Raw genomic sequence first — 21,586 nt, 5'->3', positions numbered from 1 at the left:
ATCTCTGTCCTGCTTACCTCACGGAGACTTTGTAATCATCAAGGCACATGCTTAGAAAACTGTAGAGATATGAGGACAAGATTTCCCAGCCTCAGTGCTATTGACATTTTAGGCCAGAAAACATTTGGTGAAGAGACCGGTCCTGTGCTTTGTAGGTTTAGTAGCGGCATGGCCTCTACTAGATGCCTGTAGCACCTTCTCCCTAGCTGTGGCTACTAGAAATTCTCCAGATAATATCAAATGTCTCCTAGCGGTTAAAATTCTCTCTGGTTGAGACCTGCTGATCAGGGCATTTTTATTAATATTGTTGTTGTTTTTGTTGCTGAGTTTAAATTCAAAGCAGAGTGTTCCTCTGAAGAATGAGGGCTGACTTGAAGGCACAGTGGGGCCCCTTCTTGTCTGTGTGAAGAGGGAAGAGACAAGCCTAAGCAGTACCACGAAGCTGGTTTGCTTGACCTTGGCTGCATCTCTGTTGGGTCAGGGGTAGGAAGATGGTTGAAGGGCAGACAGTATTCAACTCCTCATAATCTCTGAAGATCAGATCAACAAGCTGCCTAATCTGTGCGGAGCCCCTGCCTTCCTTCCCCCTCCTAGAGGCCCTGTTCTTGAGCTTTTAATTTGTTTTCACAGCAGTTTGAACAAATTGAATTTGTTAATTAAAGTGGTAAAATGAAATGCTGAGCATTATTGACTAGATGCTAATGCCATTAACGGGACGGAAGGAGAGGGACCCAGGCTGTCAATCGACACACAAATCAGATCAGCAGAGGCCGCGGTACAGGCAGCGCCTGAAGGCTGAAGGGACAGACCCATTTATGTGTTCTGTGATTTCGTTTTTATCAGTCAGGATCTGTAATTGCCAAGACATTCTTTTAGCAAGCAGTTAACTCCTTTGTGCCAGGACTCGTTCTTTGTGCTAAGGATACTGATGAGTCACACAAAATCCCACCCTCAGGAATCTGAGTGTCTGATGAGGGGAAAGCAGAAATCTCACTCTAGCATAACTGAGGGGCTTGAGTTCGGGCTCTGGAATCAAAAGGTCTAGAGCTCAAGTCCGAACTTGGCCTCTGAGAGTTAGGATAAGTGACTAAGCCTTCAGTTTCTTTTTGTGTAAAATGGGGATGATGATAACAGTACCTATTTCATAGGGCTTCCATAGGGATTAAATGTGATAATTCAGGTAAAATACTCAACACAGCCCATGACACAGGGTGACAATAAGAACCATCAGGTATTTATTAACAAATATTAGTATAGTATAAAGTTAAACCCAGATTTGGGGAACAGTAGAGGAGAGAGGGGCTTCCCTGGTGGCTCAGTGGTAAAGAGACCCCTGGCCAATGCAGGAGTCTGATCCTTGGGTCAGGAAGATTCCCTGGAGAAGGAAATGGCATCCCACTCCAGTATTCTTGCCTGGGAAATCCCACAGACAGAAGAGCCTGCTGGGCTATAGTCCAGGGGTTGCAAAGAGTCAGACATCACTGAGCGACTGAGCACAGCACCAGCACGAGGGAAAAAATGGATTAGACCTGCTTCGGGGAGATTAAGGGGTCTTTGAATGTGACATTTGGAGTTTGGCTTTCCAGAGGGAGAAATGGGAGAAGGACTTCAGAGAAGAATGCATGCAAGATTATGTACATAGACAAATGCCCAGTTTAGCTTGGAATGGTAGAAGTCTGTGGGCACAGCCAGAAGCGAGGTTTGAATGACACCCTAGTCTCATCTCATCTCAGGCCTTCACAGCTGCTGGGTGCCCTACTTGGACTACTCCCCCACTCTTTCTTTTTTTCATTCTCAGCTTAAATGTCACTTCCTCAGAGAAGCTATCCCCAAATACCCATTTTAAATTAGATCCTCCTGTTCTCTAATAGAACCCAGAGTTTCCCCTTTACAGAACTTATTATAATTTATAATTACTCATTTTATCTTCTTGTTTACTTAATTAAACTCTGCTCTCACCAGGCTATGACTTTATCATGGGAGAGACCATGTTTGTTTATGTTTTCCACTGGATCATCAGTTCCCAGCATAATACAGAGTTTGGCACATACAGACCTTAGTATTTGTTGAATGAATGATTGAGTCATGTACCAAAAATAGGCAGTAAGGCATAAGTGCTTTGACTTGCATAAAACCTACTCATTTTGGTCAATGACAAATACATATTGATGAATCATTTATTAATCCAAAAAGGAGCTCATACTTGTTGAGAACCTACTGTGAGCCATGCATTTTAAATGCATTTCTAATTCTTCTAATAACCTTAGCAAGTAGATATTAGAGTCTCAATTTTAAACATGAGGAAACTGAGACTCAGAGAAGTTAGGTTACTTGCCCAATGGGACCATGCTTGGGAGCAGTGCAATTACAACCCAGGTGTGTTTGCCTCCCACACCAGTGCTTTGGAAAGCCTAAAGTTCAAGAAATGTCACCAAACCCTTGGCAGCTGGGACCATGAGAGGGCTAAGAGGTAGGAAAGGGTACCAAGGTGGGCCAGAGAGCCATGGGAAAATAGTTTTGCATACAGAATTTTGGCAGGGAATTTTTAAAACCTCTCTTCCAGTTCAAGAATGGTTCTTAGAAAAAGGAAAAAATGTAAAACTCTGTTTACAAATAGTTGGGTTCATATGGACAAATTCTTAGTTGTGGTTACTAAAATATTACTTTTAGTCATTTGCACTGAAGTTCCTTATAACACAATGTGTTTTGAGCCTCCTGGATGAAATCAAAAGCTGATCCTTAAACACTTGAGATTGAAATCTGAATGAAGAGCTAATCAAAGATGCGACACCATATCTGCTGCTTACTTGTGACAACTGAAGAACCACTGAAGGAAGAAGAAGGAGCGACAGCTAGTGGATATGGGGTTTTGGTGGGAGGGGTTGATTAAAATGTTCTACAACTGAATTTGGTGAAAATGAAAGTGAAAGTCTCTAGTCTTGTCTGACTCTTTGCAACCCCATGGACTATATGGAATTCTCCAGGTCAGAATACTGGAGTGGGTAGCCTTTCCCTTCTCCAGGGGATCTTCCCAACCCAGTGATCTAACCCAGGTCTCCTGCATTGCAGGGGGATTCTTTACCAGCCGAGCCACAAGGGAAGCCCAGGAATACTGGAGTAGGTAGCCTATCCCTTCTCCAGGGGATCTTCCTGACCCAAGAATTGAAGCGGGGTCTCCTGAATTGCAAGCGGATTCTTTACCAACTGAGCTATCAGGGAATGTGGTGATGGCTGTTTAAATCTGTGAATGTATTAAAAATCATTCATTCATCATGTAGTGGGTGAATTGTATGATATGTGAAATATATCTCAAGAAATCTGTGATACTATTTTAAAAGAAAAAAAAGAAAGAAAGAAAGAAAGAAATGTTACCAGGAAACTAAAAACCCAAGGTCCTGAGGCCTGTGGAAGATGATGACAGTGATTGTGAAGAGCCCAGTTCCATCCCTGGTTGGGGAAATGATATCCACATCCTGACTGGTGCAACCAAAAACAAGCAAAAACAACAGAGTACAAAGATGTAAAAGATGCTAGGTTTTGTGGTCATCATTAAGGGAGAGTCCCAACAACCCATGATTCTAATTCAGAGTGGATTTCCCAAGTTTTCCCATAAACTTGCTGAGGAACCTTGGGAAAGTTACTTAAGCTGAGACTGAGTGTCCTCATATATAAGTGTACATGTGCCCTTTGCATGGTTTTCTGAGAATATAGTAAGACGGATAAAGGAAGAAGTTCTTTGCAAACAAACTACAAATGGCTCTTCACTCTTATTTACAAATAAAAGACTGGGATGATTCATTCTTACCCCAGTAGCCAAGAATTTGTCATAGCCAGATTGGGCGTTGGCTACTACACCACCAGCAAGTTCTTGAGGACTCAAACCTGTTTCAGTGTTAGAATTACACCCAAGAGTGCATTTCTCTCAAGCTGTGTTGGGCTGATGGGCCCTTTGAGCCTGACACTCAAACAGCACTCCTACCACAAACCTGCATCTAGCTGGCTTTTCACGGCTCTTTGGGGCTCAGATAAGATCTCTGTGAAGCTTAGCCAGGCCTGTGGATCGTTATCATAGAGGGAGGCTTCCCAAAAGAGCATCCTAAGGAGAGGAAAGATATTAAGCAACTGTGGAAGGCAAATGCTCCCACTTTACCAGAAGAGAAAGTAAATTTCTTCTACTTTTTCTAAGACCAGAGAATGTGACTTTACTCCTGGATGTGGGGTCTGAGGAAGTCATCGAATTATTCCTCTACTCTCTATCCACAATCAGACCAACTGAGAGATGGACTCAGGCATCAGATAAATAACCACTTACAATAGCTTCATTGGAAAACATGGCTGAAATGTGTTTAGTCACGTTAGTCGTTCCGACTCTTTGCGACCCTATAGACTATAGCCTGCCAAGCTCCTCAGTCCATGGGATTCTCTAGGCAAGAATACTGAGTGAGTTGCCATTTCCTCCTCCAGGATAGGGCTGAAATGGGTGGCAACAAATAGTCCTAGAAGCCTGCCTACCTCCCTGGTCACAGGCAGCAAGGGGGCAGAGCAGAGAAGGGTAGAGCTAAGTGTGTGCTCTCGTAGACAGGCTAATTCCAGAGACACAGGGCGTACAAGCTGAGCCTCCACTGCCAGTTCACCCACTGTCATCACTGGGTAAGTTACTCCTACTCCTCTAAGGAGACTCCAGGAAAGTAAAGGATATGGTAGAGTAGGGTGGGAAGGCAGAATGTTATTCTAGAAGGGCTTCCTCCATGTTGAAACGTATCCAGAGCCAGTGGAGAGACACTTGGAGTGTTTCAAGCAGGACAACTACAGAGTAAAATTTATAATACATTTTGGAAACAGGACTCTAGGAAATGAGTAGAAGATTAATTTGGATCCAAATATAAGGGATATTGGTATAATTTCATGACTTCATAACTGCACAGCAGACTGTAAACCAAAACTGATTAATTAACCCAATACTGCTAACTCATTTGAACTCTCAGAATTTAGTTTGTTCAACATCTTTTTTGAATGAAAGACCAATTGAAGTTATGAAATAGAAGGCTGGCTTTTAGAGATGAAGTGCAAGGCTCAGCATACCAGAGGTATGATCATAAAGGGGAAGAGGGAGAAATGGCTAATACAAGAGAAGACAGAGTTGAGATCTCAAGAAACTTGGAGCCCAGGACTGAGTAGAACAAAGTGAAATTAAATTTTAGATGCTCAGACTCAGAACTAAGGCAGCGGCCATGGGAGTGGAGAGGAGAGGAACTGTCTGAAGGATTCTTTGAAGACTGGTTGTGGGGATAAAGGTGACTAAATTGTCTCAGAGGACTCCAAAGTTTCCAGCTTAAGGAATCAAGTGGGTGGTGCTGCCCTTTACTGAGACAGGGAACACCAGAGAAGAGCATTCTCATCCCTTTCACCTATACCTAAGGTGAACATATAATTTATCCCACAAATTTCACTTTTCAGAATGAAAGAAGGTGCCATTAATAATTGCATTGAAACAACAGATATATATATATATATATATATATATATATATATATACATATTACACATACATGCATACATATATATGTACTCACCCTGCCTTGCTGCCCTGATCACTACATGCTCTGGTTCCTTGATGCAGTCTATTACTAAGCCCCTGGAGACCTTCCTGTTGAGTGACACCCTACCTGGCATGATGACTGAGTGTCCCCAACCCATCCTCTCCTCTCTACTGAAAGCTGTGTCTCTCAGTCAGCCCCCAGACACATACATTATTGAATCATTCAGCCTGGAGTCTCCAGGGATGTGGAACCTATTCTCAATCCTTTACCATTAGATAAACATTAGGGGAAAGAAAGAGAATTAAACCTTTCTGCAGCTCCCCAGGGGCACTTACCAAAATAGGCTACCTCGTCAAAACAGCATTTAACTAAATGGGTGAGCAACATCAACGAGGGAACCTGGGGAGAGAGGCAAGGGCTCCTGCTGAGAAAGCATCCAGGGGAACCAAGAAGATGCAGATCATCCTGGGATGAAGTCCCAGGCCCGGGACTAAGGAGGGCAGAGCTTAACCAGGGAAAGACCCCACCTGTAAAATATGTGTAGTACTCCCTGGTTTCCAAAGCAGTGTCCCATCTGGCAAATATTTTAATCTTTAGCAGAAGTCTGAGAGGGAGACAGAAGTAATTGCTAACCCTATTTAATGACACTGGAAACTGGTCAGAGCTGTAGTAACTTGCCTGTGGTCACACAGGGCTGCTCTTACTAGTACCTAAGGCTAGCTGTAGGAATAGGGTTTTCTAAACTCAGGAAGATGTGGGTGACACTTTGGGGGAGAGGGAGTATACTCCCAAGAGTCAAGACTGATGGATAAAAGCTGTAGTAAGCAGATTCCAGTTTAGTAAAGAAAGAAGTTATCTGTCTGCTAGATTGATGTGGGCTGTCGTGGAAGGTAGTGAACTCCCTGTCCCTGGAGGACAGGGGTTGGATAACAGTTATATTTTAGGAGAAATTCTCTGTGTTAAATAAGAATGATCTCTAAGATTTTCTATTTTCTAAATATTTATTGAACATCCACCATATGCACACACACACACATACACACACACACACACACACACACACACACATATATATATATATATATATATATATATATATATGCATATATTTTATTTTTGAAACAACCTTGCAAGGTAGAGATTCTGTTTAACTCTGTTTACTAGAAAGGATAACTTTGACTCAGAGGTGGTAATACACTTACAATTTTTGGTGCTCATTCAGTCCTTTCTTTAAAGTAAATCACAGCAATCTTTTGTTTAAAGTAGCACAGAGGAGAAAAGTAAGTCTTTTTCTGGCAGGTAAGATTACTAAACATTGTTTTTAAAAAACTTCTCTGTGTGTTCATATTTATGTGTTTCTTTGGACTGCAGTGAAACATTGTTTTGTGTTTTCTGTAGGGGCTTTTTGTGAAGAAGCCCTAGGAGGCTTAAAAAACATTACCTGAATAATTTTACCTCTAGAAAAACACTCATTAAAAAGGTTCACAGCAGAAAATAGCAGAAAAGTAACCTTTGTCATTTCTCGCCACAGCTAAGAAATTCTTACAGTTTTACAAGGGTGACTCTGTGCCATGCTTGGCGCAGACTTTTCAAAAATACTCTTAAACCAATTCTTGAGATACTTCATTTTTCAACCTGCATTTAGGCTAACTTCTGTACACGGTTTCCCTGGCAACCATGTAATTTCAGGAAACAATGCCTTTCTCTTGGGTCTCATTTCCGGCAAATACGCAACCAGAAATTTTTTTTTGTCTTCCTAACATTAAAAGAAGATCTGTGGTCCTTTGACAGCTGAAGAAATGCTCAGAAATATCATCTCCCTTCTTACAATTCAAAAAGTAACAGCGCTTTTCCTTTTCTGAACATTTCCTTTTCATTAATTTAATATCTCTTTTGTATGTAAAGTTAAAATTAGACTGAAGGAATGCATTTTTTAAGTGTAAGAGAAACATCAGGAACACCTTTTTCTTCCTCAGCCCTGTGGTCTGTGAAATTACCAAGGTTTAATTGAACTTGCAAAGCTTTTCTTTTGTGGAAGACATACATACCATCCTGTACACCTGTCTCTCAACTATGTCCAGGAGTAGCCACGCCTCAGGCAGACAGGAAGGAGGCAGGCAGCCTGGTGAAATTTGCGCTGGTGAAATTTCAATTACCTGCTGCCTTAGGGTAGAGATGGGAGTACCCCTGAGCCAATGTAGCAAAGCCCCTAGAGTCTCTTTCAAGACTCAGATAGGACACCTAAGCTTCGCTTGGACTCACTCCCATAGTCTTTCCTGAAAGGGATGGGTTGATGAGAGTCCGAAGGAGGGGAATGTATATTTATTCATTCCTTCAATCAGCCAACAAATGGACGCGTAAACAATACGTGATGTGGTATCAGATGCTATGAAGAAAAATGCAGTAGGACAAGAGACAGAGCAGGATGAAGGCTGTTTCGGGGGGATGGACGGGGAAAGCTAAGTAGGTGGCATTTTAACAAAGACCTGAATGATGTGAGAGAGTAAGAGGATACACAGGGGAAGCGTATCTGTGTACACTTAGTATCTTTTTTTAGCTGCACAATGGCCCTGTGAAAGCAAAATAATTATTCCCACTTTATGGATGAAGGACTCTGACTGGCTCCCAAACCTACCTCGTTACTGTCTACAGACTTTGTAAAGCTTTAAATGTGACACTTAAATGCCTTTGTATTGGAGTTTTTGCTGAAGTTTTTGAGTAAACTGACATTCAAGGTCATTTTTAGATCATCATACGTTGTCTCTATGTCTCTACAGCATCTTTTGGTCCCCATGAAAAAATTCATAGAAATATTTGAGTAATATTTGTTGGGATGACAATTTCCTCATCCAAAAAACATGCGAATAGTATCTACCTCACAGTACTGTTGTGAGGATTATTCTATTATGTATATAAAATACTTAACAAATGCTAGCTTTTTAGCCTACCTTTGGCAATAGTAGCTGCTGTTATTGTTGACATCCTAGATCTGCCATGAAATTCCTATGCACCCTTGGGTAAGTCACTTAGCCTCTGGCAAAGTGCCTAGTTATTAATAGAGGACATTTAATAAATAATTATTGAGTAAATGATTGATTGATTGAATGAATGACTATGTTAACCTCTGATTTCTGTTTTATAGAGTGAAAGACTTAGATTGAAATGTGATGACAAAATTTTTACAACATTCCATACACAAGCCCTCTCACATGTGTAATCTATTTTAATCAGCACAACTAGTACGTGGGCATTTACCCACCTAACCCTTATCTGACCGATGAGGAATTTGAAGTTCATAAATGGAAGAGGATCTATCCCCTGTTATAAAGCAAGACTTAGTGCTATTATGCTTCATCCTAAAATAACTGTGAACATGAATCATTTAACCGTACAGAGGTTTAACTCGCTGAAATGAAGTTGGCTCTCTAGATTGCAACTGTGAAGCTCTGTTATAGGCAAATAATGTTGGGAGGCAACAAAACCTTAAAGATAGGAGACATTAATGACTTAATGGCAACACATCTGACATTAAAAAAAAAAAAAATCCTGTTTTCTCTGGGCCAGTTCAGAGAGAATAGAGAGAGGAAGGTTGGAACTGTCATTGGGTAAGAAAGAAAGAAGTAAGAAATCTTCTCCAGATGGCAGAGTATGCCAAGCAGAAGCCAGGTTTGTGAATTGAGAGGAAGCCTGAGCTAAGCCCTTAATCCCTTACACGTGTCTAGTCTTTTCAAGTTTACAAAACTCCTTCCTGAGTGTGATCATACTTGGGCCCAAGTGTATCACGAATAGAGGGGGCTGAAGAGGTTGATGTAGCCAAAGGAGTGCTCCAGAGAGACCAGCCAGGCATCCGGATCTAGGGCCGTGGGGGCCTGGTGGTTCCAGAGCTTGAATTATAGGTCAGTATATTTAAGCTGGGCAGGAGACGGTCCTGCCCTGTGAACTGGCACACATCTGGTAGCACTGCCCAGGGGCCTCTGCTGTGAGATCTCTGCTAAGAGATTAAAGCCACACTTTCTGGGTTCTTTCCTTGAGGTGATCTTCCACAATAAATGAGAAAAGCCCAAGATCAGTGTGGTGCTGATTATCATGTCTGATTGATATAAAGAAGAAAATGAGTCATGAGGTTAGACGCCTAGAGGATCTCTGGGAAATTAGGATTCAGAAGTGGATCGAGGACACAGTTTGTCGTTTCCAGGACAAACTGTAACCAGTGATAATGTGGGAGTGCCGCATTTCAACACTGACAATTCTGTTAATACAAAGCATATTAGGTGTTGAGAATACAGTAATGAGTAAGTTTCATGATCTCTGCCTTCATGGAGTTTACAGTTAAGACAGGAATTACAGGAATTAATTGCACATATAGTTATAAACCATAAAAGGTACTACGGATGAGAAGTCTTATCACAGAACATAATAGAAAGACCTGATATGATTTCCAAATTCAAGGATAATACTGCTGAGGAAGTGATTTTTGATCTAAGATATGAAAGATATGCTGATTTTATCAAAGGAGCAGGTGGGAAGTGGTAGAGGTAATTGCTCCAGAAAAGAGAACAGTGGTAGCAAAGACCAAAGATCAAGAGAGAGGGTGGCATGTTTTGAAACTGAAAGGATTCATGACTGAAGCAAAGATACTGAGGGAAAGATGAGGCTCAAGAGGTTGGTAGGGCCAGACTATGCAGGACACAGGGCTTCTTAGGCCATGGGAAACATTTTAACCTTTTACCTCAGAGACTGTGAAGCCATTGTGTACAGAATTAAGGATCTGATTTTAATTTTAAAGGAATCTCTGTTCTGTCAAGAATGGATTGGGGACCTCCCTGGTGGTCCAGTGGTAAAAGATCCCCCTGCCAATGCAAGGGAGGTGGGTTTGATCCCTAGTCTGGGAAGATTCTACATGCTACAGGGCAACTAAGCCCCTACACCACAACTGCTGAGCCCATGCTCTGCGACTACTGAGGCCCGTTCACCCTAGAGCCTGTGCTTCGCAACAAGAGAAGCCACCACAATGAGAAGCCGGGCACAGCAACCAGAGCGTAGCCCCTGCTCACTGCAACTAGAGAAAACCTGTGCACAGCGACAGAAATGCAGCACTGCCAATAAATAAGTAAATATATATATATATAAATAAAGGATGGAGTGGAAGTATGCTGAGCTATGCAGACTCAGAGACTTACCAGCCAAGAGAAAGCAAGAGAAGGACCCAGATCTGGAGAAAGTTTTGGGTGAATGTAGGCTAGTGGCAGAACTAACCTAAACTAATCTAAGCAACTATCGAGGGCCAGGCTCTAGTCTGAGAGTGAAGAACTGAAATGTCACACAGTGTAACCTCACAGAACCTATGAGCCTTGAGAGGACTTTGCAGGAAAATAAATCTTTTAGTTCAGCAAATTCACGTACCAAACAACATGCTAGGCATGTTTTCTCTGGTGTCTATTATCTCATTTAAATTTGCATTGCCATTATTTGAGGAAGAGCTATCAATTATTATCCCACTTTTTCAGGTGAGAAAACTGAAGCTCAGCAAGACTAAGTGACTTGGCCAAGAGCTTCCAGCCAGTAAATGGAACCGAAATTTGTGTCGAGTTCATTGGATTCCAAGCCCAGTGATCCCACACTTCACCACTCTCTTTAAAAAGTGGTATCAAATGCTAGGAAAATAGTATGCCTACAGGAAAAAGAGACCTATGGAAACAGCTGATTCTGTAACGTAACTAACTTACCATGGAATCGCAAATAGAACTTTATTACATTTTTCTGAATGTGTGCCAAGGGTCTAAATTGAGCCCCAGGTCCATCTGACCCAACCATCTCCTTCCAGGAATGCATATTAAAATTGGGGTGAGAGCCCAGAACAGTCAGATTCTGTCTCAAGGCACCTGTGCCAAGATTCTAGTTGAAATTTTTAATTGAGTTCAAGCTCCTGTAAATGGGGATGCACTAATCCGAATGTTGATTAAGCTTTCATTCTTGCTGCTGTTGGAGCCATGTGACTCTAATCCTGCGCTTCAGCCATGGGGCTGGCTATTCCCTCTCACACTGCACTGACTTCCCCCACCAGCCAGCTTGCAGACATTCGTGCCAATAGAGAAGGTTGCATTTTTGGTTCACTTCCCAAAGCTCTTAACCCAGATGGATTCATGGCTTTTGAATCATGATCAGACCTTGAGCTGCACATTAAAAAAAAAAAAAAATCTTTCTAAATAATAAACGAAACATACACATTCAGATATTATTATGATGGCTGGCTGACTGCTGTGGCCTTCTGGTCCTCAACTGTGGAGCCACATCCTGAGCCACAGAAGAAACTCATAGTAGGCACTCTTACTTGTTAAAAAGCAGATGTGGGCTTGAATCTTAGCACTGATCATAGGCACTCTGAGACACTGCAGTTCAGTCCATTGGGTTTAATCCTCAGCGACTATGTCAGTTTTGAGGAAGGGCCCAGTGCAGTACTTGACACACTTGCCAAGAGCCAGTTAGTTCCTTTCCCTTCTATCTATCTGCTCAGCCAGAATGACCTCCTTCTCGCTCACTGGCCCTTATCCTCCCCGTCAATGTGGCTGTCACCCATACTCTTTCTTAAGACTTCATCCTTACTCCGCATACCCATATATTGTCTCTGAAGGAAAAACCTGTCTTAGGGCTTCTCTGTTCCCAGGAGTCTCTGCGTGTAAGCCATTAACGCACATCCACTTTAGGGTAGATTTCCCACCGTTCTCTGTGGGGCAGTTCTGTGACGATGCAGGCAATTGTGGGAGGAAATGAAGGAACAAAGGATGAGGCAAAAAATATCCAAAGCCCCTGCGTCCTCTCAGGCGTGGCCCCTGACTCCTGTCTGCATTCCTGCTACATTAACATCACGACAGCTACCACTGCTGCTATAACAGAGTCAGCAAGTGCCGGTGCCGTGGCTCTCCCTACTGACACTTTTACCAGTACTACCGCTGCTGCTGTGAAGAGCCCTACCCCTTGTGCTGCTACAGTAAGCTATTGTAATTTCCCTGCTATCCTTGTTACTACCACCACCCCAGTGTCTGCTAGCCAATGCTTACTGATGTACCCTAATTAGTGATAATGCTGGCTACGTGCCCTACAGTCAGACATAGTTCTCTAAGTGCGTTGCATGTAAAAACTCACTTAATCCTCACATAACTCTATGGTTTAAGTGCTATTATTGTCCTCATTTTATACATGAAGGAACTGAGACACAGAGAAGTTAAGAAATAGGCCTAAGACCACATGGCTAGAGAGCTTCCCTGATAGCTCAGTTGGTAAAGAATCCACCTGCAATGCAGGAGACCCCAGTTCGATTCCTGGGTCAGGAAGATCCACTGGAGAAGGGATAGGCTACCCACTCCAGTATTCTGGTCTGGAGAATTCTAAGAACATGTATAGTCCATGGGGTCACAGAGTCAGACAAGACTGAGCAACTTTCACTTTCACATGGCTAGACATGGCAGAGTTCAGATTTGAACTCAAACATTTTGACCCTAGAGTCTTTTCTTTCACATTATACTATATAGTCTCTAACAACAATAAGCTGCTTCACTGTCCTGCCTCCAAATTTTCTTCTTGAGAGTGGATTCCCTCAGTGTCTTCCGCCTTCTTCCACAAAACCACTTCTACCAAAGCACTTATTGTAATTACTGTCTACATGTTTGGTTGCCTTACTGCCCACCCCACCCCCACCAAAGCCCACTCCACTATGCTGCTCAATTCAATGTCGAGTGTTTACAGAGCAGAGATCACATTGACTCATATCTGGGACTCCAGTGCTTTATATATTCTTGACCTACTAGGCATTGAAATAATTGATTAATGCATGAACAAAGAAACAAACAAATGACCTTGAGGCAATCGGAGTTCACCAACAGCCAATGGGAATGCCTGGGGAGGTAGTAAGCTTCCCCCATCACAGAAGTTCCAGCAGAACATCCAGGATTCATAGAGATCCTGAAATAGATAAACTTCAAAGTTTCCTCCAAGTTTAAGGTCCCAGAATTCCTCAAGAAGCACACTTGACCGTCGAACACTCTCTCCCCTCTGCATACTGGATGTATTGCATTTGAACTCCTTATGAAATGAAAGGAAATTAGTTACATTGATATTGATGTGAAGTTGTCAAGTCAGATGCTTCTAGGCTTTCAGAAACCTCCAGTCAACACACTGTTTGATAGATGAGAGGACAGAGGCCCAGAAAGGTTAAAGCCTGGTCTAATGTGGTGCCTTGGAGTACATGCAGCCTGGGAAAAAAGTATATCTGTCCTGAGTGACATTCCAGGTCTCTTACCATTCAAGCCATTTATCAACAGAAGGTGGTCTCCCATGACCCACACTGACTTTAAAAGGACATAGATGCCAACTTGTCTTCAAGTAGCAAAGTAGCTCAGCTGCCTAACATAGAGAGCAATCCAATAAGGACTGAAATCACCCCTGTCATGCAAAGTGGTCAACCGCTCTATATCTTAGTTTTATCTCAGTCTCTCAGGGGCCTTTGTCTGCCTAAATGTGCTGTCTCCTTCTGCATGTCATGTTTCAGCTTTGAGTGGAATATTGTGTCAGAACTAAAGCCTTCCTCTTTGAAAATCAACATTTTGGCAGCCCCTTGCTGTTCAGTTTCTGAAGGTGCCCAAGTCTGCCTTCCTCATTCATCTAACCACAGGAGATCATTATCCAGTGACGGAGTTCTATTCCACTATCATTATCCTATAATGAGAATGCCTCCTCGGATGGGGGAGGGGTGGAGATGAAGTTGCGGGTGGTGGGTGGAGGCAGTAAACATCCTGCAGACTTTGGGAAACAATTGTGTGGATAGGTGCCCAGTAGATTATGCTTTATGGCATCATGGCAGGTATATACACACAAATGTATAACATTGTATAATATACAACGGTGTATATACATATATATGTATTTCATATAAAGATAATTTCAAAGTGCATTGAACATTTTGCTGTACAGCATTTATCTCTTCTTCTGATAAAAGTTTGGGGAATCCTCAGTACTGATCTTGCTTGCAGGAATCACTCCAACTTGTGGGATGAGAGGGAAACACATCCCTGTGGTCAGAGATGAGACACCTGACCTTCTTATGCATTAGTCAATCGCCATATTCCAACCCCTCAGTTGCAGAGTCATACTGTTGTTGGATATGCATATTGATTGTAATTTGTTGAATATATGCATGTGTATGCTGCTAAGTCACTTCAGTCATGTCCGACCCTGTGCGACCCCAGAGACGGCAGCCCACCAGGCTCCCCCATCCCTGGGATTCTCCAGGCAAGAACACTGGAGTGGGTTGCCATTTTCTTCTCCAATGCATGAAAGTGGAAAGTGAAAGTGAAGTCGCTCAGTCGTGTCCAACTCCTAGCAACCCCATGGACTGCAGCCTACCAGGCTCCTCCGTCCATGGGATTTTCCAGGCAAGAGTACTGGAGCGGGGTGCCATTGCCTTCTCCAACGCGTGTGTATATGTATATACAAATATATTGATGGTTTAGTAAACAGAAATGGCAACCCACTCCAGTACTCTTGCCTGGAAAACCCCATGGACGGAGGAGCCTGGTGGGCTACAGTCCACAGGGTCACAAAGAGCCGGACACAACTGAGCGACTTCACTGTCATTAGCATTATGTATCCTGAATTTATCCTCTTTGTTGCATTTATAAAATCCCCAATTTAAAATACAAAACAAATGAAAAATACCTCCAAATTAGTTTGCTTCAATTAATTTATATACACTGGGTGTGTTCCAAGTGCTAATGAATGTGATATGAACTAGCAATACAGAAAGGAGCAGAGTCATGATTCCTTGGGTAAGTCTATTGCCCACATAAGACCCTATCAGTAAGCTGGGAGCTGGGGAAAGTTGCAGGCCCACCTTGAACATTTGCAAGACTCAGGCGAGGAAACAAATGGAGGCCTAGAAAGTCTAATCTAAATACTATGTTATAAATCTAGCTAACAAATTGTTAAAATATATACCTATCCTCCTACCTGGATAGATACATAACAAAAAACTAGAAACATACTTGTAAAGCCGTAATATTTTTATGATGAAAACTTGGCCAAAAAATAAAATTCCAAGAGTTCTGAATTTAATTCCTATTGTAATTCCTATTCCTGTCTGAATATTCTTTAGGCAGAGAGATGGGCCTACAATGTTTGCAACAATAAAGCTTGGGCCCAGAGAAGGGGCCCTATAAACAGATAAAAGAATAGGATTGGAAGGTTGAATTCAATGATATCTCAGTTACCTTGTGCTCTAATGTTCACAGATAACTGAGAAAATAGGTCTTTCTTAAGACAGGAAATACTTGCTTGTATTTAAAGAGTGTTCAGTTTTACATGCCCCCAGATATATGCACACAAGAGTACAATTGCAAAAAAAAAAAAGAAAGAAAAATGGAGCTGGGTTATGTGGCCAAATGCAGAATTCATTGAATGCCAGTTGTAACAGACCATAATGAAGCTAAAAGTAAATTGGACTTGAAGATGTATATTTAATCATGGATGCTGAGCACACAATACAATGATATTAAAATATTCAAGCATTCAAATCAGCTCAATGCTGGGGCTATATGCTCTAAATCTAAATGAAAACATTAAATACGTGCTCAGACCTATATTATTCTTCTAGTTCAAATACCATAAATCTTGAAGAGTTGAAATGTAAACAGTCAAGATTATTTTTACAGCGATAGGCACTTCTTCCAGATCCACACCTAGCAACTATCATTGAGTCATTCCTGGACTTACCTTTTGAATTCTGGATTCTTCTGGAACAATTGGAATAGTAGCTCTGGCAGATCATTGGAGACCTTGTAGGCAGGTCAACCCCACCCCCCATTTCAGGCGGGTGGCTCTTAGAAAGTCCTGGGGGAAGAGTTCCAGATTTCTATCAGATGATTTGTTTGAAGTGTGTGTCAGTCAACTATGGGCTGGAAAGCCTTGGGAAAACTATTATACATAATCTTTGAGAACCTCAATTTGTTCATCTATAAAATGGAAAAGTTAGTCACTCTTTCTGTGCCAGGAGTATTTTAAGCATACTTCTAACATAATAATAGTTATTTTATACCCTTGGATAGGGATACCTTTGGATACCTTTTTGCTATATGTTCATTGTAAAAAATTTTGTAAATACGAAATAACAGTATATCAGAGAAAAACATCGCCCTTAATACTATTGCCAAAGATAAATGCTATTAAATTGAATATTTTCTTCCTGACTAGTTATTTGCATAACTGTATGTATAGTTAGGGGGTGGTGGTTTAGTTGCTAAGTTTTGTCTGACTCTGGAGACCCCATGGACTGTAACCCACCAGGCTCCTCTGTCCATGGGATTTCCATTGTCCATGGCAAGAATACTGGAATGGCTTGTCAGTTCTTTCTCCAGAGGATATTCCCAATGCAGGGATTGAACCAGTCCCCTGCACTGAGCTGATGCAGGAAGTTTCTTTAGTGACTGAGCTGATGAGGAAGCCCATATATACAGTAAGAACATCCTATATATACGGTTTTATATCATTTGACATTGTACTGTGAACATTTTACCACATTATTTGAAATTATTTATAAATTCTTTAAATGGTTGAATAATATCCCTTTGAAATGATGTACCATACTTTATTTAAAATCTACTAGTATTTACAATTGGCCAAGGACGGGGGAGCCTGGTGGGCTGCTGTCTATGGGGTTGCACAGAGTCGGACACAACTGAAGCGACTTAGCAGCAGCAGCAGCAGCAGCATTTACAGTTGAGATGGTTCTAAATTGTCATTATTTTAAATAGCATGACAATAAATTATCACATCATTTTGCAACTATGCATGTATCACCCTTTTAAATTTTTAGGTAGCAATCGTATTCATTTCTCTAAGTTCAGTGCCCAGTATGGTACCTGGAATAAAGCAAGACCTCTAAAAATATACACTGAATAAAGGGATAAGTGAATGAGTGACGAAACACCAGTGAGTGTCCCTTTCTGTGACACTGCCTTCTCAGATAGGGTGGAGGGAGCTCTATAGCCACACCAGACGCAGATAGGGTGGTGGTGGTGGGGGGGTCTCTTCCAAGGCAAGTGGTTACTGTCCTTCTCTCATGTACTCCTCCTGTACTTCTGTCAAATAGATCTCCTCCCTGAAACTCAAGGGCCAATGAGCCTTTTTATTGAAACGCCATTTCTAAAGCTTTACCTGAGAAATTGTTTGCTTTGCTCACATTTTGCCTTTGCCACAGTCTACCTCATGTTGTTTGTCAAATGACAAAAGTCATAATAAGTAAAACATTAAGGATCTAATTTAAAAGAACCATTCTAGAACACTTAGTAAGGATAGGGGTCAGAGGAGGCACCTTCATTGCATCAGAGAAGATACTCACATAGGCACTGGAGAAGTTTCTGTTAAAAACTAGGTGTGCTCTGACCCTCAGAGTTCTTTTCTGAATGTAATTATCTTTAGAATGGGGATAGTGGTAAGTATCATTTATTGAGCTTTTAAGAATGTACTAAGTAATGCTCTACATACATTGTCTTATTTGATGCTTACAACAACCTATAAAGAAAAAAAAAAAAAATAGAACCCTTGACTTATAAGGAAATGGGGTCTTTGCAAGGTTAAATAACTTGAGTACAGTTGGGATAACTGAACTTTGCATTGTTGAAAGGCTATATGGCTATGGAGCCAGACAGGTCTGGATTTTAAGCCGAGCTCCACCACCACTTACAAGCTGTGTGACTATGAGAAAGTTACTTAACCTCCTTGAGGCTCCATCTGCTCATCTATAAAATGAAGATAACAATAGTACCTAATTCATGGGCTTGTTGTGAGGATGAAAAGCCATATAACACTTAGGCAGGACCTGGAATGTAGCAAGAGCTCAGTAAATGTTATTTTGTTATGATTACTTTTATTGTTTTCATGATTATACTATTAATATTCTTTGGTGGTTATGATGGCAATACCAGACTCTGGGCTGGGACAGTGGGCATTCAAAAATGTATAAGACATATAGTGCCTGCTCTCCATGAGCTTCCAGCCTAACTTTGCCTCTAATTTTACAACTGCAAAGCTAGTAAATAATGAAGCTGGGACTTGAACTGTAACTGTGGAATTTTAAAACACTCTTCTGCTACCTACCACATCCTTCCATTGTAATGTATATCTGATGTTATTGTTGTTAATAGTTTATGTCTGCCTTCCCCATAAAACTGAGGTCTTGGAGGCGGGAATTCTTGTGACTCCTCTTTGTGTCCCCAGTGTCCAGCCTGGGACCTGCCACAGAGTCAGGTCCTAAGTGTATTTGCTATTATCAACCGAAGGTCCTACATTGGGCCATTCATCTCCTGCGTCCCCAGGCCCCAGTCAGGTCCACAATCCCACTGTTTTTGTCCCTTTCTGTGTGTTCCATCCCCCCCTCCCCCTCTCCCCATTAGGATTCTGCAGTGAGTGATTCCCTCTGTCATCTCACCGTAAATTGATGACTCGGGCCTGCTGATGCACTGAGCCACATGGCTAATACATCAGCTAAATGGATGCCGAAAACACCACCTGCTCCTTCAGGCAAATGGCACTTTGGAAAATGGAATGTGTAATCAATAGAATTAAACCTTAAGCAGAACTCTGTACCCATGTCCCTGTGCAGGGGCTTGGCAGGCAAACAGTGGGAAGACTTTTTTTTTTTTTCCTTTTTCCTACTTTTTCAAAGCACTTGGTTTGGCACTTGTTCAGGCAGTTCTGTCACCCCTATCACAGTCAGCATGGTATCCTCAGCATGCTGTCCCTTCCCTTCCTGTTCTGCCTGAGTGTCTTAGTCACTTGGCCTTTATGTCCTATCTCTGGGAGACTTAGAGAGATAGTTTCCAGTACACTCAGTGTAGCACAGACAGCTGGAGTTTGAAGCAAGGAGCCTGAAGTCGGGGAGGTCTGGGTGTGACCTGAGGCAAAGACCCTCAACTGTACTGAACCTTGACTCATCCGTGAAATGATGGTAATTATTCTCACCTCGTAGGGTTGTTTTGAGAATCACGTATCTGAATAGCATATGAGAAGGTGCTTTGTAAACTACAAAGCCACATATGAAGGTTGGTAGTGGTGGTTTAGTTGCTAGGTCGCATCTGATTCTTGCGAGCCCATGGACTATAACCTTCCAGGCTCCTCTGTCCATGGGATTCTGCAGGCAAGAGTGGGTTGCCGTTTCCTTCTCCAGGGGATCTTCCCAACCCAGGAATCGAACCTGGGTCTCCTGCATTGCAAGCAGATTCTTTACCAACTGAGCTATAAGGGAAGCCCACAAATGAAGATTAACCATTGTTATTATTATTACAAGGTATGGATCTTGGTTAGTAACAATAATAATAACAAGGTATGGATCGGAGAAGGCGATGGCAACCCACTCCAGTACTCTTGCCTGGAAAATCCCATAGACGGGGGAGCCTGGTGGGCTGCAGTCCATGGGGTCGCTAAGAGTCGGGCAGGACTGAACGACTTCACTTTCACTTTTCACTTTCATGCATTGGAGAAGGGAATGGCAACCCACTCCAGTATTCTTGCCTGCAGAATCCCAGGGACAGAGGAGCCTAGTGGGCTGCCATCTACGGGGTCACACCGAGTCGGACACGACTGAAGTGACTTAGCAAGGTATGGATAGGAGCGTAAACTCCCTTTGTATTTTCCTTTCTAACCTACCTATCCAAGGAAATGGCTTTTCAGATATGGCTGAGAAAGCCTAAGATCAAGTAGTCATCAGCCGAACGTGGTTTTACTAGGATTATGGCAAAAATCAGAAAATGGAATCCATGAGCTATGAGGGAATTTAAGGATTATTCATGCCTTCGTCTTCGTGAAAACACCAAATGGGATGACCCTGGTGCTGAGGGAGGGCCCGGAAGCCCCGGGGGCCCTGGAACTAGAGGCCACGGTGGCTTCCGCAGAAGCTTCAGTAATGGCGTCCGGGGCCTGGATCGTGGCTGCGGTCGGGGTCGGGGCAGAGGCCGCGAAGCTCGTGGAGGCAAGGCCGAGGACAAGGAGTGACTCCCCGTTACCAAGCTGGGCCGCCTGGTCAAGGACATGAAGATCAAGTCCCTGAAGGAGATCTACCTTTTCTCTCTGCCTATCAAGGAGTCTGAGATCACTGACTTTCTCGGGAGCATCCCTTAAGGATGAGGTTTTGAAGATTATGCCCGTGCAAAAGCAGACCAGTGCTGGCCAGCGGACCAGTGCTGGCCAGCGGACCAGGTTCAAGGCATTTATTGCCATCGGGGATTACAACGGACATGTCGGTCTAGGTGACAAGTGCTCTAAAGAAGTAGCCACTGCCATCCACGGAGCCATCATCCTGGCCAAGCTGTCCATCGTCCCTGTGCAAAGAGGCTACTGGAGGAACAAGATCGTTGAGCCCCACACAGTTCTTTGCAAGGTGACTGGCTGCTGTGTCTCCGTGCTGGTGCACGTCATCCCTGCCCCCAGAGGCACTGGCATTATCTCACCCCTGTGCCCAAGAAGCTGCTGATGATGGCTGGCATAGATGACTGCTACACTTCTGCCAGGGGCTGCACTGCCACCCTGGGCAACTATGCCAAGGCCACTTTTGATGCCATTTCCAAGACCTACAGTTATCTCACCCCTGACCTCTGGAAAGAGACAGTGTTCAGTCTTCATAAGCAGGAATTCACTGACCATCTTGTGAAGACCCATACCAGAGTCTCCATGAAGAGGACCCAGGCCCCAGCTATAGCCACCACATAATTTTATAAAGAGAATGATAAAGTAAATGAAACAGGTTTTAAAAAATGGATTATTGGTGAGACTACAGACCTTGCTCTCTATCCTTGTTATGGTTGAGGGAACTGACATCCAGAGGGGAGAAGGATTTGGCCAGTGCCATACTGTGAATTGATGGCACAGCAAGGAATGGAGGCAGGTGGTCTTGTCTTGGTCCAGGAGTCTCTCCATGAAGTTTCCAGGCCAGAAAATCTTTACAGAAGCGGAGGGTGGGAAGACAATCAGGGTCAAGGCCACTTGAAGCCAAGAGCTTGCCT

General features: G+C 42.7%; 1 protein-coding gene and 1 pseudogene across 2 annotated transcripts in view; both read left to right on the top strand.

The window, feature by feature from the left end:
• Positions 1–21,586, top strand: part of AGBL4 (AGBL carboxypeptidase 4) — a 1,492,749-nt gene that overhangs the window by 1,015,590 nt on the left and 455,573 nt on the right. The window lies entirely within an intron of this gene.
• LOC114114840 (small ribosomal subunit protein uS5-like) lies at positions 20,379–21,293 on the top strand (annotated as a pseudogene).

This window comes from Ovis aries, chromosome 1 (assembly GCF_016772045.2).
Source record: "Ovis aries strain OAR_USU_Benz2616 breed Rambouillet chromosome 1, ARS-UI_Ramb_v3.0, whole genome shotgun sequence".
In the NCBI taxonomy this organism is placed as follows: Eukaryota; Metazoa; Chordata; class Mammalia; order Artiodactyla; family Bovidae; genus Ovis; species Ovis aries.
Note: the sequence above shows the minus strand (reverse complement) of the source record. Positions and strands in the feature narration are given on the sequence as shown.